Here is a 12,004-nt window from a genome sequence, read left to right as displayed (position 1 = left end):
TGTACTGTCTGGCTGAGAGAGAAGCTAAGTTCATCTACAGACTAATGGACGTCCAGGGGAAAGTAGGAGAAGAACAGAAATCAAAGATCTATCTGGGGAGAGAGTGAACTTGGGGGAGGTCATTTTGCAGAGAGCACTCTGTAGCTGCTGAAAGGTGAAAAGGAATTGGAGAGGAAAGAGAAGCAAGAAATGGGCCCCTCTGATGATCTTTTTTTTTTTTTTTTTTGGTACACGGGCCTCTCACTGCTGTGGCCTCTCCCGTTGTGGAGCACAGGCTCCAGACGCGCAGGCTCAGCAGCCATGGCTCACGGGCCCAGCTGCTCTGCGGCATGTGGGATATTCCCGGACTGGGGCATGAACCCGTGTCCCCTGCATCGGCAGGTGGACTCTCAACCACTGCACCACCAGGGAAGCCCCCCTCTGATGATCTTTAAGAAAAACAAATAAAAGATTTGACTTGGGGATAAACTTCCTCTGCATTTTTTATCTCTCTGTCACTTGTGCCCAACACAATGTCTGGCACATGGAATGTTTTCAATAAGTATTTGTTGAATTAATTCCTTAAATATTAGAACTGGATCTTCAACAAATGATGGTACCCAGATAGTAGGCCCTGTGTTCACACCATTCACAGTCTTATGGGGCTTGGAGCACAATCCGTTGACACCATGAGTCTAGTGTGGCAGGGTGTTGTGGAGGAGCAGAGGAACATGTACCAACCCACCCCCGACCTCACAGGGAAGTGACGGTGCCCTCGTGTGCAGTGCTACTTCAGGACCAAGGACAGCATCTATGGGACATGCCCCCTCATGTTTATTAATGCTGCTACTCCCATGCTTGTGTGTGACTTCAGCGTCCTGGGCCCCTTATCTTTCCATTATACGGGCTCTGCAACCCTTCCAGCTAGGATCATTCCAACTACTGCCTTCTCCATTTCTAGACATGGCCTAGTACTGCTGGAGAGAAATGACAAAACTAATTCCTTGGATGGACATACAAATTCATGCTCTCTTGTCTCAGCTCCAACAAGCAGTGCTAAAGTGTTGCTTGTCATCCGTCTCTACTCCATGCCCCACAGTGGCTATTCTAAGCCTGCATCACCCTAGCTCCTCACACCTTTGCCTGTCCTTTTAGTCTCAGTATGACTCTGCCTCCGACTTCCATGAGAAATTGAATGTCCAAGGTGAAAATTATGTTAACTTCCTTTTTACACTCATTTTGCTTTGTCTGCCCTCAAAAGGTAAGGTGTTCTTTGGCCTTCTCAAAACAAATCCCCCTACATTTGCTTCTGATTTTCCTCCCCATCTGTCCAGGTTCTCTAGGACCAGACCTTGTTCCATCAGCTGTCCTCCCCTCTCATCTGGATCTCTACTGGATCCTGCCCAACTACTAGTCAGTGTTCCTAGACAACTGTGAAGTTCTGTCATGTTCACATAGAGTCATTATTTAAAGCAGTAGATTTGGGGACCCTTCGCCAGGCCTACTGAATCAGAGTTTTTGGTGGTAGTGCCCAGGAATCTATATTTTAAACAAGTGTTCTTGGTTTGCAAAGCACCGTTAAAAGCTCTGCCTTTATTATTGCTGCCCCCAAACCATCTTTCACCCAAGAGCCAGAAATACCTCTCTGAAATGCAAATCTGATCACATCATTCCCTGTTAAAAGCCCCTCAAGAGTTTTTTTATAAGTTGGGGTCAAGGCAGGATGCACATGGCACATTCAAAATCTGTAATTAAAAGAGAGTTTAATCAAGGTGATATTTACAAAAGTGTGCCAGGGGGTGAGACACAAATGAGGGCTAGTGCAGTATCCCAGAGCAGCAACAGGAGCCCTAAAAGGGTAAGGGGAGGGAATGGTTCCTTGTCCAGAAATAGAGGACTGCCTGACCTGAGTTGTAATTGGTGGAAAGATGCATCCAACCTGGGACAGCGACAGGACAAAAGAAATGAAAATAAATACTCCTCCTTTCTGCTTCCTTCCTCTGAATTCTTCCCGGTGTTCCCCATTGGATGAGGGAAAGGGAGCCGGGGATGCAGTTTATATTGGGCACCCTCCGAGGTATGGGGCATGGTGGAGAAAGGAGGAGAGTGGGATTTGGAGAGGTGAGGGAGAGAGGTGGGGCACACACACCGAAGTTACCTAGCATGGGTTTCTAACCGATGCATATAGGATAAGGACCAAAGCCTCAAGGTGGCACATAATGTCCTCTTCCCATGAGGTTGCCTCCTCTGTAGAAGACAGGGGCTCTGGGAAGTTCCAGGCTGTTCCTTTGCTCATGCCTTTGCTCATGTAACCTCCTTTGCCTGGAATGCCCACTCTGTTCTGTCCACCTAACAACTGCCAGACTTTCTGAAAAACTAAACCATTCCTATGAAGCCTTTCTTTAGCCTCCTCATCAAATTAGAATTGGCCACTCCTTTTGTGCTCCCATCATCATAATAACAGTTAATATGGGTGGAGTGCTTATCCTGTGCCAGGCACTAAGAAGTTTGCCTGTGTTTACTTACTAGTTAAATCCTCACAGCGAATCTATTATCCCCATTTTACAGATGAATAAACTGAGGCACAGGGTGGTTAAGTAAAATTGCCCTTGATCACCCAGCTAATAATTGATGGAGCAGGATTTGAAGCTAGGAAGTCTGTCTGACAGCTTAACTATTCTGCCATAGAGCCTCATGGCACCAGTACCACTTGACTGCATTAATGTATTTATATGTCTGTATTCCTCTACTAAACCATAAACTCAACAAGGATAGGATGGTGTTCTATTGATCATTTCCTCACTAACCCCTTGCCTTACCCCAGTACTTAGCACAGAGCTTGGCAAATAGGAGATGTTTTTTTCTGCACGCGGGCTTTCTCTAGTTGCGGTGAGTGGGGGCTACTCTTCATTGCGGTGCGTGGGCTTCTCATTGCAGTGGCTTCTCTTGTTGCGGAGCACGGGCTCTAGGCACGCAGGCTTCAGTAGTTTTGGCACGCGGGCTCTAGAGCGCAGGCTCGGTAGTTGTGGCACACGGGCTTAGTTGCTCCACGGCATGTGGGATCTTCCCAGACCAGGGCTCAAACCCATGTCCCCTGCATTGGCAGGCGGATTCTTAACCACTGTGCCACCAGGGAAGCCCAAATAGGAGATATTTGATAGATGGTTAATGAAAGGAATGAATGAGGAGGGGAGGGAAAGGAATCTTTTGCAAACATCCCCTCTTTACAATTGACAACACTGCTGTAATGGCCTGTGCTATAATTTCAATCCAGCTCTGCCTGACTACAAAGCCCATACCCGCTCCCCATCATATCAGATTGCTTTCAAGAGGAATTCAGAACTTTAACGCTATATAACTGTTCCCAGACAGAAACATGGCAAGCTACCTGGCATAACTTGGATGACTCAGTGGAGGTCAAATGCCATTTAAGATTAAGACCTAAAACAGAAACTCTATTCAGGAATAATGAACTAGAGCTAGCGGGTAGAGATGGCAAAATGGTACAGGGAGAAAGTTCTACGTCAGAATTCAAGGTAATATCCAAAGAGTCAAAAATATAAGAACCACAGGTCTAGAAACAAAGGATAGGCATCTGACCAAATCCTGGCTCTTCTTGAAGCCATGAATTGAGTAAATAGACAGAGCGTGGCTGTGATTTAAGAAATATGTCTTCCAAGGAGTTGGGTGGGGTTTGACCAAAGCCAGGTCCACAGGATAGCTCTCTGGAGGCTCAGCTCTATAAGGTGTACTAAAATATTACTAGAATATATTGGGAGTAATGTGCCAGTTAACTCAGCTTTCCATAGTCAATTCCTAAAATAACCTGGGAAGCAGGAATTGTCCTTTCTCGTGGAAGTCTCCTTTCATCAAGTAAAAACTGTTTTAAAGCATACCTACTAGTCCTGGCCACTCTTCAAGCAGTGAATGAGTGTGCAGGCTGTAGCTGCAGCCACAGGCATCAACCTCAGCCCAGCCAATGGCTGGCCAGCTGTCATCAGCAAGTACCATCAACCAGTTCCAGTACTGAATAATGCATGGCACGATAGTGACTTACTATCTAAATTTTAAACAGTTAGGATGCCTGGCTTAAGAAAATAAATACATGCCAACGATCAGTATAATAAATATCTTTTTAAACATAATGAATTAGGTGTACATTTTCTTACTAATAGAGAAGCAGTTTTTGTTCTTGCTCTAATGAATAAATGTTAAGCAGATATGTTAAGAACATCAGTGTAAGGGATGCCTAAATGTCTGATACTCCTCTCTGAACCCACACCCTCTGTTAAATGCTTCATCCTAAAAAGGAAGAGCTTCCCACCCTTCACCAGGAGCATTGATCTCCCAGCACTGGCTGATTCGTTCTCCTTCTTTCAGTATGCCCCTTATCTCCCTTCCCTTTACCTCAGGCTCTAATTGCCCAATTACTGGACCATTTGCCTCCAAGACATTTTAACAGGTTACTCCTTGGCATGGAGATACACTTTTTTTGAGCAAAACTTCCAGGTCTTTCCACAATCCAATACCCTTACACATTAAACACTTTTCCTTACTATTCCTGCTATTCCCTTTAACTGGGAAAGTTTCCACCCTGGTCGTCGCAGACAGAAGATCTGGGCTCATTGTTGCTTCTAGGCCTTCAGGCACTGCCTCCTCAATTCTGACCATTCCCCATCCCACCCCAGTCTCGATTCTCTTTTCTCTTTAAATCCTACCCACTCTGTAGTGTAGGTTCCTCCTTCTCTATAAAGCCTTCCTTGACTGTACTGGCCAACGTTAATCCTTTCCTCCTGATGCAACCTTGTACATGCCAAGCACTATGATGAAAACTTTATACCCATCCTCACACTTAATCTTTCCAACAAACCTGGCAGGAGACATTACTTCCCCTTTTCAGAGATGAACACAGTAAATTTCAGGACAACTAAGCAGCTCAAGGTCAGATAGCTACTAAGCGATGGAACTGGGATTCAAGACCCGATCTTGGACTTACTGTCAGTTCTGTGAAACTAACACCTTTCTCTGAGGGCAAGGCGGTTCAGCTTGGGTGTGTCCCACACAGACTCCAAGGGCTGGGAGGGTTGTCTGTGCTCACACACTGCTTCCCTGCTCTTCTCACACCTCAAGGCCATTCTGGCTCAGGATACTCTCCTCTGTGCCAGTGGCACCACCTTGAGCCTGGCTCCTGGCTCTTCTTTCTTCCTCCTCTGGGAAAAGCCGTCCATTACGCAATTCCTTCCTCTCCCACTGCTTCCATTCCACCTCAGCTGTCCTTCCTGTGGTGCATACACACATCTTCTTCTTTTTTTTTTTTTTTTTACATCTTTATTGGAGTATAATTGCTTTACAGTGGTGTGTTAATTTCTGCTTTATAACAAAGTGAATCAGTTATACATACACATATGTTCCCATATCTCTTCCCTCTTGCGTCTCCCTCCCTCCCACCCTCCGTATCCCACCCCTCCAGGCGGTCACAAAGCACCGAGCTGATCCCCCTGTGCTATGCGGCTGCTTCCCACTAGCTATCTCTTTTACGTTTGGTAGTGTATATATGTCCATGCCACCCTCTCACTTTGTCCCAGCTTACCCTTCCCCCTCCCCATATCCTCAAGTCCATTCTCTAGTAGGTCTGTGTCTTTATTCCTGTCTTACCCCAGGTTCTTCATGACATTTTTTTTCTTAAATTCCATATATATGTGTTAGCATACGGTATTTGTCTTTCTCTTTCTGACTTACTTCACTCTGTATGACAGACTCTAGGTCTATCCACCTCATTACAAATAGCTTAATTTCATTTCTTTTTATGGCTGAGTAATATTCCATTGTATATATGTGCCACATCTTCTTTATCCATTCATCGGATGATGGACACTTAGGTTGCTTCCATGTCCTGGCTATTGTAAATAGAGCTGCAGTGAACATTTTGGTACATGACTCTTTTTGAATTATGGTTTTCTCAGGGTATATGCCCAGTAGTGGGATTGCTGGGTCATATGGTAGTTCTATTTGTAGTTTTTTAAGGAACCTCCATACTGTTCTCCATAGTGGCTGTACCAATTCACATTCCCACCAGCAGTGCAAGAGTGTTCCCTTTTCTCCACACCTTCTCCAGCATTTATTGTTTCTAGATTTTTTGATGATGGCCATTCTGACTGGTGTGAGATGATAACTCATTGTAGTTTTGATTTGCATTTCTCTAATGATTAATGATGTTGCATTCTTTCATGTGTTTGTTGGCAGTCTGTAAGTCTTCTTTGGAGAAATGTCTATTTAGGTCTTCTGCCCATTTTTGGATTGGGTTGTTTGTTTTTTTGTTACTGAGCTGCATGATCTGCTTAACCTCCTTCCCGCTCTTGAAAACCCTTTGTCTGGTTACAGCAGAAAGTCTGCCTCTTTCTTTGCCATGTCATTACTCCCCTTCCTCTCTGTTATCACTCCTATTTTTGTGTCTCCCCTCTCCTTGATATTAACTTTTGTCATCCTATTTCTGTCCCTTCTTTTACCTCTTTTTCTCTTTCACCCATTTCATTCCATTGAGGAGCTAAGGAATACCTGGAGGGTGGCTGATTAAGAGAGCCTTGTGCTCCGTGGCACTGTTCGGGGTGGTGGGAGTTGTTATGCCTGTATTCAGCTCCCAGCTCTACCACATTCTTGCCTTGGACAGATGGCTGGCTCTCTCTTCCTCAATTTTTCATCTGTAAAATGGGCATGAGAGAAGTTACTGAGGCTGAACTGCAGTACTCATTTATTATTTGGCTGTTATTATCATTATTATTTGAATTTAAATTTGAATTTGAATTTGAATATTCTTAGTTGGGGCCCATTGTCCCTACCTTTAACCTGCCCTGTTTCTACAACTTGGCCCATGTTACCCATGTCATTTATCTGCTTGCCTCCTGTAGATATTTGAGCTTGTGATCCACACAGACCAAAGCTTGAAAACTACTCAGAATGTCTCCATTTATTTCTTTATTCCCTTACAAATAAATCATATTTCTCTCAAGCATCAACAGTGACACTTGTGGAGTTTAGTACTAGTAGTAGTATGTTTAATTCCTAGAGCTACTATAAGAGTTTTCTGTTTTCATTTTTGGATGTCACGATGCGGGTTAAGTGAATGTCACCGGATGCCGTCAGGTGGCCCTCCCTTTGAGCTCTCCACCCAGACGCCTTGGTGAGCAATGCGAAGGCTTACTACATCACCCTCCCCTCAGCAACAGCTCAGACCCCTCCCCGGGCATCTCCAACTACAAAGTCTCCTTTGCCAGGTGACACCAGGAAATCTTTTTGCTCCCACCCAAGGGGGTACCCAGCTCTCTGGGTCCTGTCTTCATCCTTCCATATCCAGCTTCCCACCCCAAGCTTTGGGCATTTTCTTGGTGTCTACTCCCAGCCACCCCCCTCCCCGTCCCAAGCAGCTCATCACAGTTATTTATTTATTTATAGAGAGGCAGACTGCCACAGTAGTGCCTCATTTGCATGTGTCTGAAGTCTTGGAAGCTTGACTACCCTATGTTCTGCAACTGGACCTTGAGAGCTTATTTGGAGGTTCTAGCAGGGGAATGCTGCTACTCATATACCCTTGACTGAAGAGTGGTCCTCCTCTACCTGGGAAGGTTGCCATCTTCAACGGAGCGTGCGGCTTCAGGAGGGACGGACGTGGAGCAGTGAGGGAGGAAGGGGACGCCCACCTAGCTAGCCAGATCAGCCAAATCAACCCTGGCGATCGATGGGGTGACAGATGTCATAGCCAGATGGCCTTCACAGCATAGTTTATCTTTAAATGAACATTCTGGCAAACACATTTTTTCCATGTCATAACTTAGATTTTTCTAGAGTGGCTTAGGATACTAATCAACATCTATATTACCTTTTCTATGGGTGAACATGTTCTGAATTCCAAATAACTGACTTAACAACTTGTAACTGATATGTCTAAAGTCACATGGAGCTCAGTGAGGACTGAAAATCATCAGGAATGGCTTCATGGAAAGTGCGTCTGGGGTTAGACCTTACGGGATGTGTAGAAGGCCTTCAGAAAAGGAGATATTCCGGGTGGGGGAGTAAAGAACAGAGGCAGAATTGATTTGGGACGGTGAAGAGGAGTAGAGAGGAGGAAGCATGTTGGGAGAGTCTTTACTACTCAGTAAGTGGAAGCCTATTGAGTGATTTAATTTGTTTCCCTTTCCTCAGCTTTCTTTAATTTTTAAGTCAGGGATGGCAGTGCTGGGCACATATGCTACCATCTACCCATTGCTCCCATGGCAGACTGTGATAATTATTGTGACACTTTCCTTTGGTGAGTCAAGTCATGGCCTAAAATCCCTTCATAATGAAACATCCCAAGCATGTCCACCAGTTTATTAGAGTTGGCTGCATGCGATATGAAATCCATTTGCTATTCGTGTCCTGTGTTTAGTCAACCTGGTGATTTTTGTCACTAGGGACTCTATTATAAATAACTTTATTAAGTAAGAAATGTAAAATCCACTTATGACAGCATTAATATAATTGCTCAAATACATTATGATACTGTCTTGCTAGGATACAGATTTCATAGTGATGCACCAGAGCCCTTTTAACTGATGCTAAACTCATTTGCTTGTAGAAGGTGATGTCCAGTTACTGATATTGATAGCTTTGTTTGCTCAGATTTCAGTTTTGCATTGATCCATTTTCCAGAGCTTGGTATTAATTTTTTTAAGAATAACTTTTCTAACACCAAGTGGAACATGTATATTAATAAGTTCTACTCCTGTCTTATCAAATAAACAATTTATGCCTGGACAACACATGGTCTACACATAATGTTTTCCATAAAGACAGTAGGATTTCAAGTGCCTGGGCCTCTGTGGAGTCTGTTCATTGGCTCCCTTCTTCCCTTTCTCCTGGTATTGAATTTTTATCTTTCAAGAAGTGGCTCAGGGCCTCCCTGGTGGCGCAGTGGTTGAGAGTCCGCCTGCCGATGCAGGGGACACGGGTTCGTGCCCCGATCCCGGAGGATCCCACATGCCGCGGAGCGGCTGGGCCCGCGAGCCATGGCCGCGGGGCCTGTGTGTCCGGAGCCTGTGCTCCGCAACGGGAGAGGCCGCAGCAGTGAGAGGCCCGCGTACAGCAAAAAAAAAAAAAAAAAAAAAAAAAAAAAAAAAAAAAAAAAAAAAAGAAGTGGCTCAGGAATCATCTTTCCTGTGAGATCTTTCCTAAACCTCCATGTCCTCTATCAGAGTTATTCTCTCTCTCCTCTTTTCTGTCGCACTTTCTTTTTTGCACTCTTAGCAGAATAGCTGGGGACGTGCCCACGTCTCCAGATGGACTTGGAGCTCTTTGAGGGAAGCCCTGTTCCTCACCTTTCCCTCCCCATCACTCAACACAGTGTAGGCATCAGGTGCATCCTTTATTTTTGGTTACAGCAGTACATCATTTAAAAATACCAGGCTAGTAGAATTTTCATGTCGTTTGAATGTATCAGTGTTCACGCTGGTTTACCTGAGAAAGCAAAATCAGTGTAAAATTAGGTGACAAATCTATAAATGTGGATTTCAGGAGTCATTCATCTTGGAAGACTGAATTATTTTTTTACTAACTAAACTGCTGACATTCTGTTTTTTACATTAAAAGTGCCATGGGGTAAAAGCATCGGTGTTGGTGTCTGTCTCAGGAAGAGCCTACCTTCGCTTGAGTGAAGGGAATGTATTTGGATCCTATGACTGGAAACATGCATGTCATGAGATAAATATGCTGGCATTTATGTTAGAACAACAGATGATATCCTCTTCCCGAGTGAAATGGGAAAAGCAGGGCTTCTGGGGAGGCCTGCACCATGACCCCGGTGAGGGAGTAGCATCCAGAATGTGTCCCGCTATTCAGCGTTCCCGTCCTCTTGAGCATCACCCTTTGCCTCAGTTTTGCATATGGGAAATGGGTGGAAGTCCGTGGAATTATTGTGTAACAAAAATAGCTAACTCTTATTTCCTATGAGTCAAGTACTGTGCTGAATACAAGAGCTCATTTAATCCTGGGGTGAAAGCCCTCTAAGGTGACGACATTAGGATCCACACTTAACAGGAGAGGAAACGGCAGATTGAAAGGTTTAGTGACTTGCTCAAGGTTGACTGCAAGAAAATGGAAAAGTCTGTGACTCAAATCCAGATCTCTCTGACCATAGAGCCTGTCCTTTTACCTCTGCCCTAAGCTGTCTCCATGGGAGCTCTGGAGAGCCTGATAAAAAAGCCAAATAAATAGAAAGGGTCAGGGATATCCTTATTAGAGAGAATGTTCAGTAAGAAGGTAATGAAAATAATATTATGTATTTTCTTGAGAGAGCTCCCAGCCCAGAGTAAAGACAGATACTGTCAAACTGTACAGTGGCTGATTTAATCAATAACTTGATCTTTTCCATCCAATTAAGCTTATTTTACTGTCAGGTGATTTCTGAGACTTTGGTCCATTGCAGTAGGACTTCAGAGGATAAAGGTCTTTATTAGGGCTGGAGGGGAGCAGTGTGAATTGTTTGAGGGGGGTGTACTGCCTTTTCTGAATTGTGCATTGTTGTCTTTTTTCCTACCAGTAGGTGGAAATAGAACTGAATCTTTCAGCACTTGCTCTTTCAGCTGAGTCCTGGCAGGATTCCTTCAATTTCTGCCTCAAAAGAACAACAACCCCAAAAAACCCTCAGGAGAAGTTTGAAGTGTGTAGTTACAGGATTGCTATTCTGCAGTCAGACTGGAATATTTCCAGTCTGATGGTCAGATAATGGTTTTAGCCTCTTACAAGGCCAAGGTGCTGGAAGCAGCTGCTGGTAACCATGGCTGTCCTGTGAGCCCTGCTGGACACCCACTTTGAGTGGGTGTTTTGGGTTTTTTTCCTGTCCTGACCACAAGGCCTTTTCCAAGACTTTTATTCCCAGTTTTAAACCTTTGCACACTGTCAAATTGTGTATCATCATTTTTTTTCAGGAACTACATTTCTGAAATTATAATTTACCAAATTAAAGCAGTCCACAGTGGATAAAGTAGGAGAGGAAAGTCTCCTTTGCCCTCCCCCCGACCTTCACCTGTATTCACTAACAGATACATGTATCTCCACTTAAAGAAAATTGGAATCACATAATATGTGTTATTCTGCATCTTGCTTTTGCCAGTAATCGACGTTTAGGGTTGCCCGTGTATGTGACTGTCTCTAGAACAGTTCTCAACTGGGGCAATTTTGCCCCCAGCTGACACTTGGCAATGACTGGAGGCATTTTTGGTTGTCACAACCGCGGCAGATGGTGGTGCTACTGGCATCTAATGGGCAGAAGACAGGGATGCTGGTAGACATCCCCCACTTCAAAGAATAATCTGGCCCCAAATGTCAGTTGTGCTGAGGTTGAGAAACCCTTTTCTAGAGAACCTCATTCTTTGTAATGGGTGTATAGTATTCACAATGTGGAGTTCCATCCTGTATTAATCCATGTTCCTACTGGCAGCCATTTTTTTTGAGGTATAGTTGATGTACAATATTATGTAAGTTTCAAGGGAACACCATAGTTTTTCACAATTTTTAAAGGATATATTCCATTTATAGTTATAAAATATTGGCTGTATTCCCTGTGTTGTATAATATGTCCTTGTAGCTTATTTATTTTATACATAGTAGTTTGTACCTCTTAATCCCTTGGCCCTGTCTTGCCCCTCCCCCCTTCCCTCCTTTCACTGGTAACCACTAGTTTGTTCTCTGTGAGTCAGTTTCTTTTTTGTTATATTCAATAGGTTGTTTCATTTTTTAGATTCCACATATATGTGATAACATACAGTTAGTTTTTGTCTTTCCCTGTCTGACTTATTTCACTAAGCATAATACCCTCCAGGTCCATCCATGTTGCTGCAAATGGCAAGATTTCATTCTTCTTTATGGCTGAGTAGTATTCCATTGTATATATACCACATCTTTATCTGTTCATCTGTTGATGGACACTTAGGTTGCTTCCATATCTACTGGCAGTCATTTAAAAGCTGTTTCTAACCCTTTGCTATTAAAAGCA

The 12,004-nt window shown here is 44.0% G+C and overlaps 1 protein-coding gene across 3 annotated transcripts in view; it reads left to right on the top strand.

Annotated features, from left to right (window-relative positions):
- PLCE1 (phospholipase C epsilon 1) overlaps positions 1-12,004 on the top strand; it is a 310,776-nt gene that overhangs the window by 77,567 nt on the left and 221,205 nt on the right. The window lies entirely within an intron of this gene.

Source organism: Mesoplodon densirostris, chromosome 1 (assembly GCF_025265405.1).
Source record: "Mesoplodon densirostris isolate mMesDen1 chromosome 1, mMesDen1 primary haplotype, whole genome shotgun sequence".
In the NCBI taxonomy this organism is placed as follows: Eukaryota; Metazoa; Chordata; class Mammalia; order Artiodactyla; family Ziphiidae; genus Mesoplodon; species Mesoplodon densirostris.
This window is presented reverse-complemented; position numbering and strand designations above follow the sequence as displayed.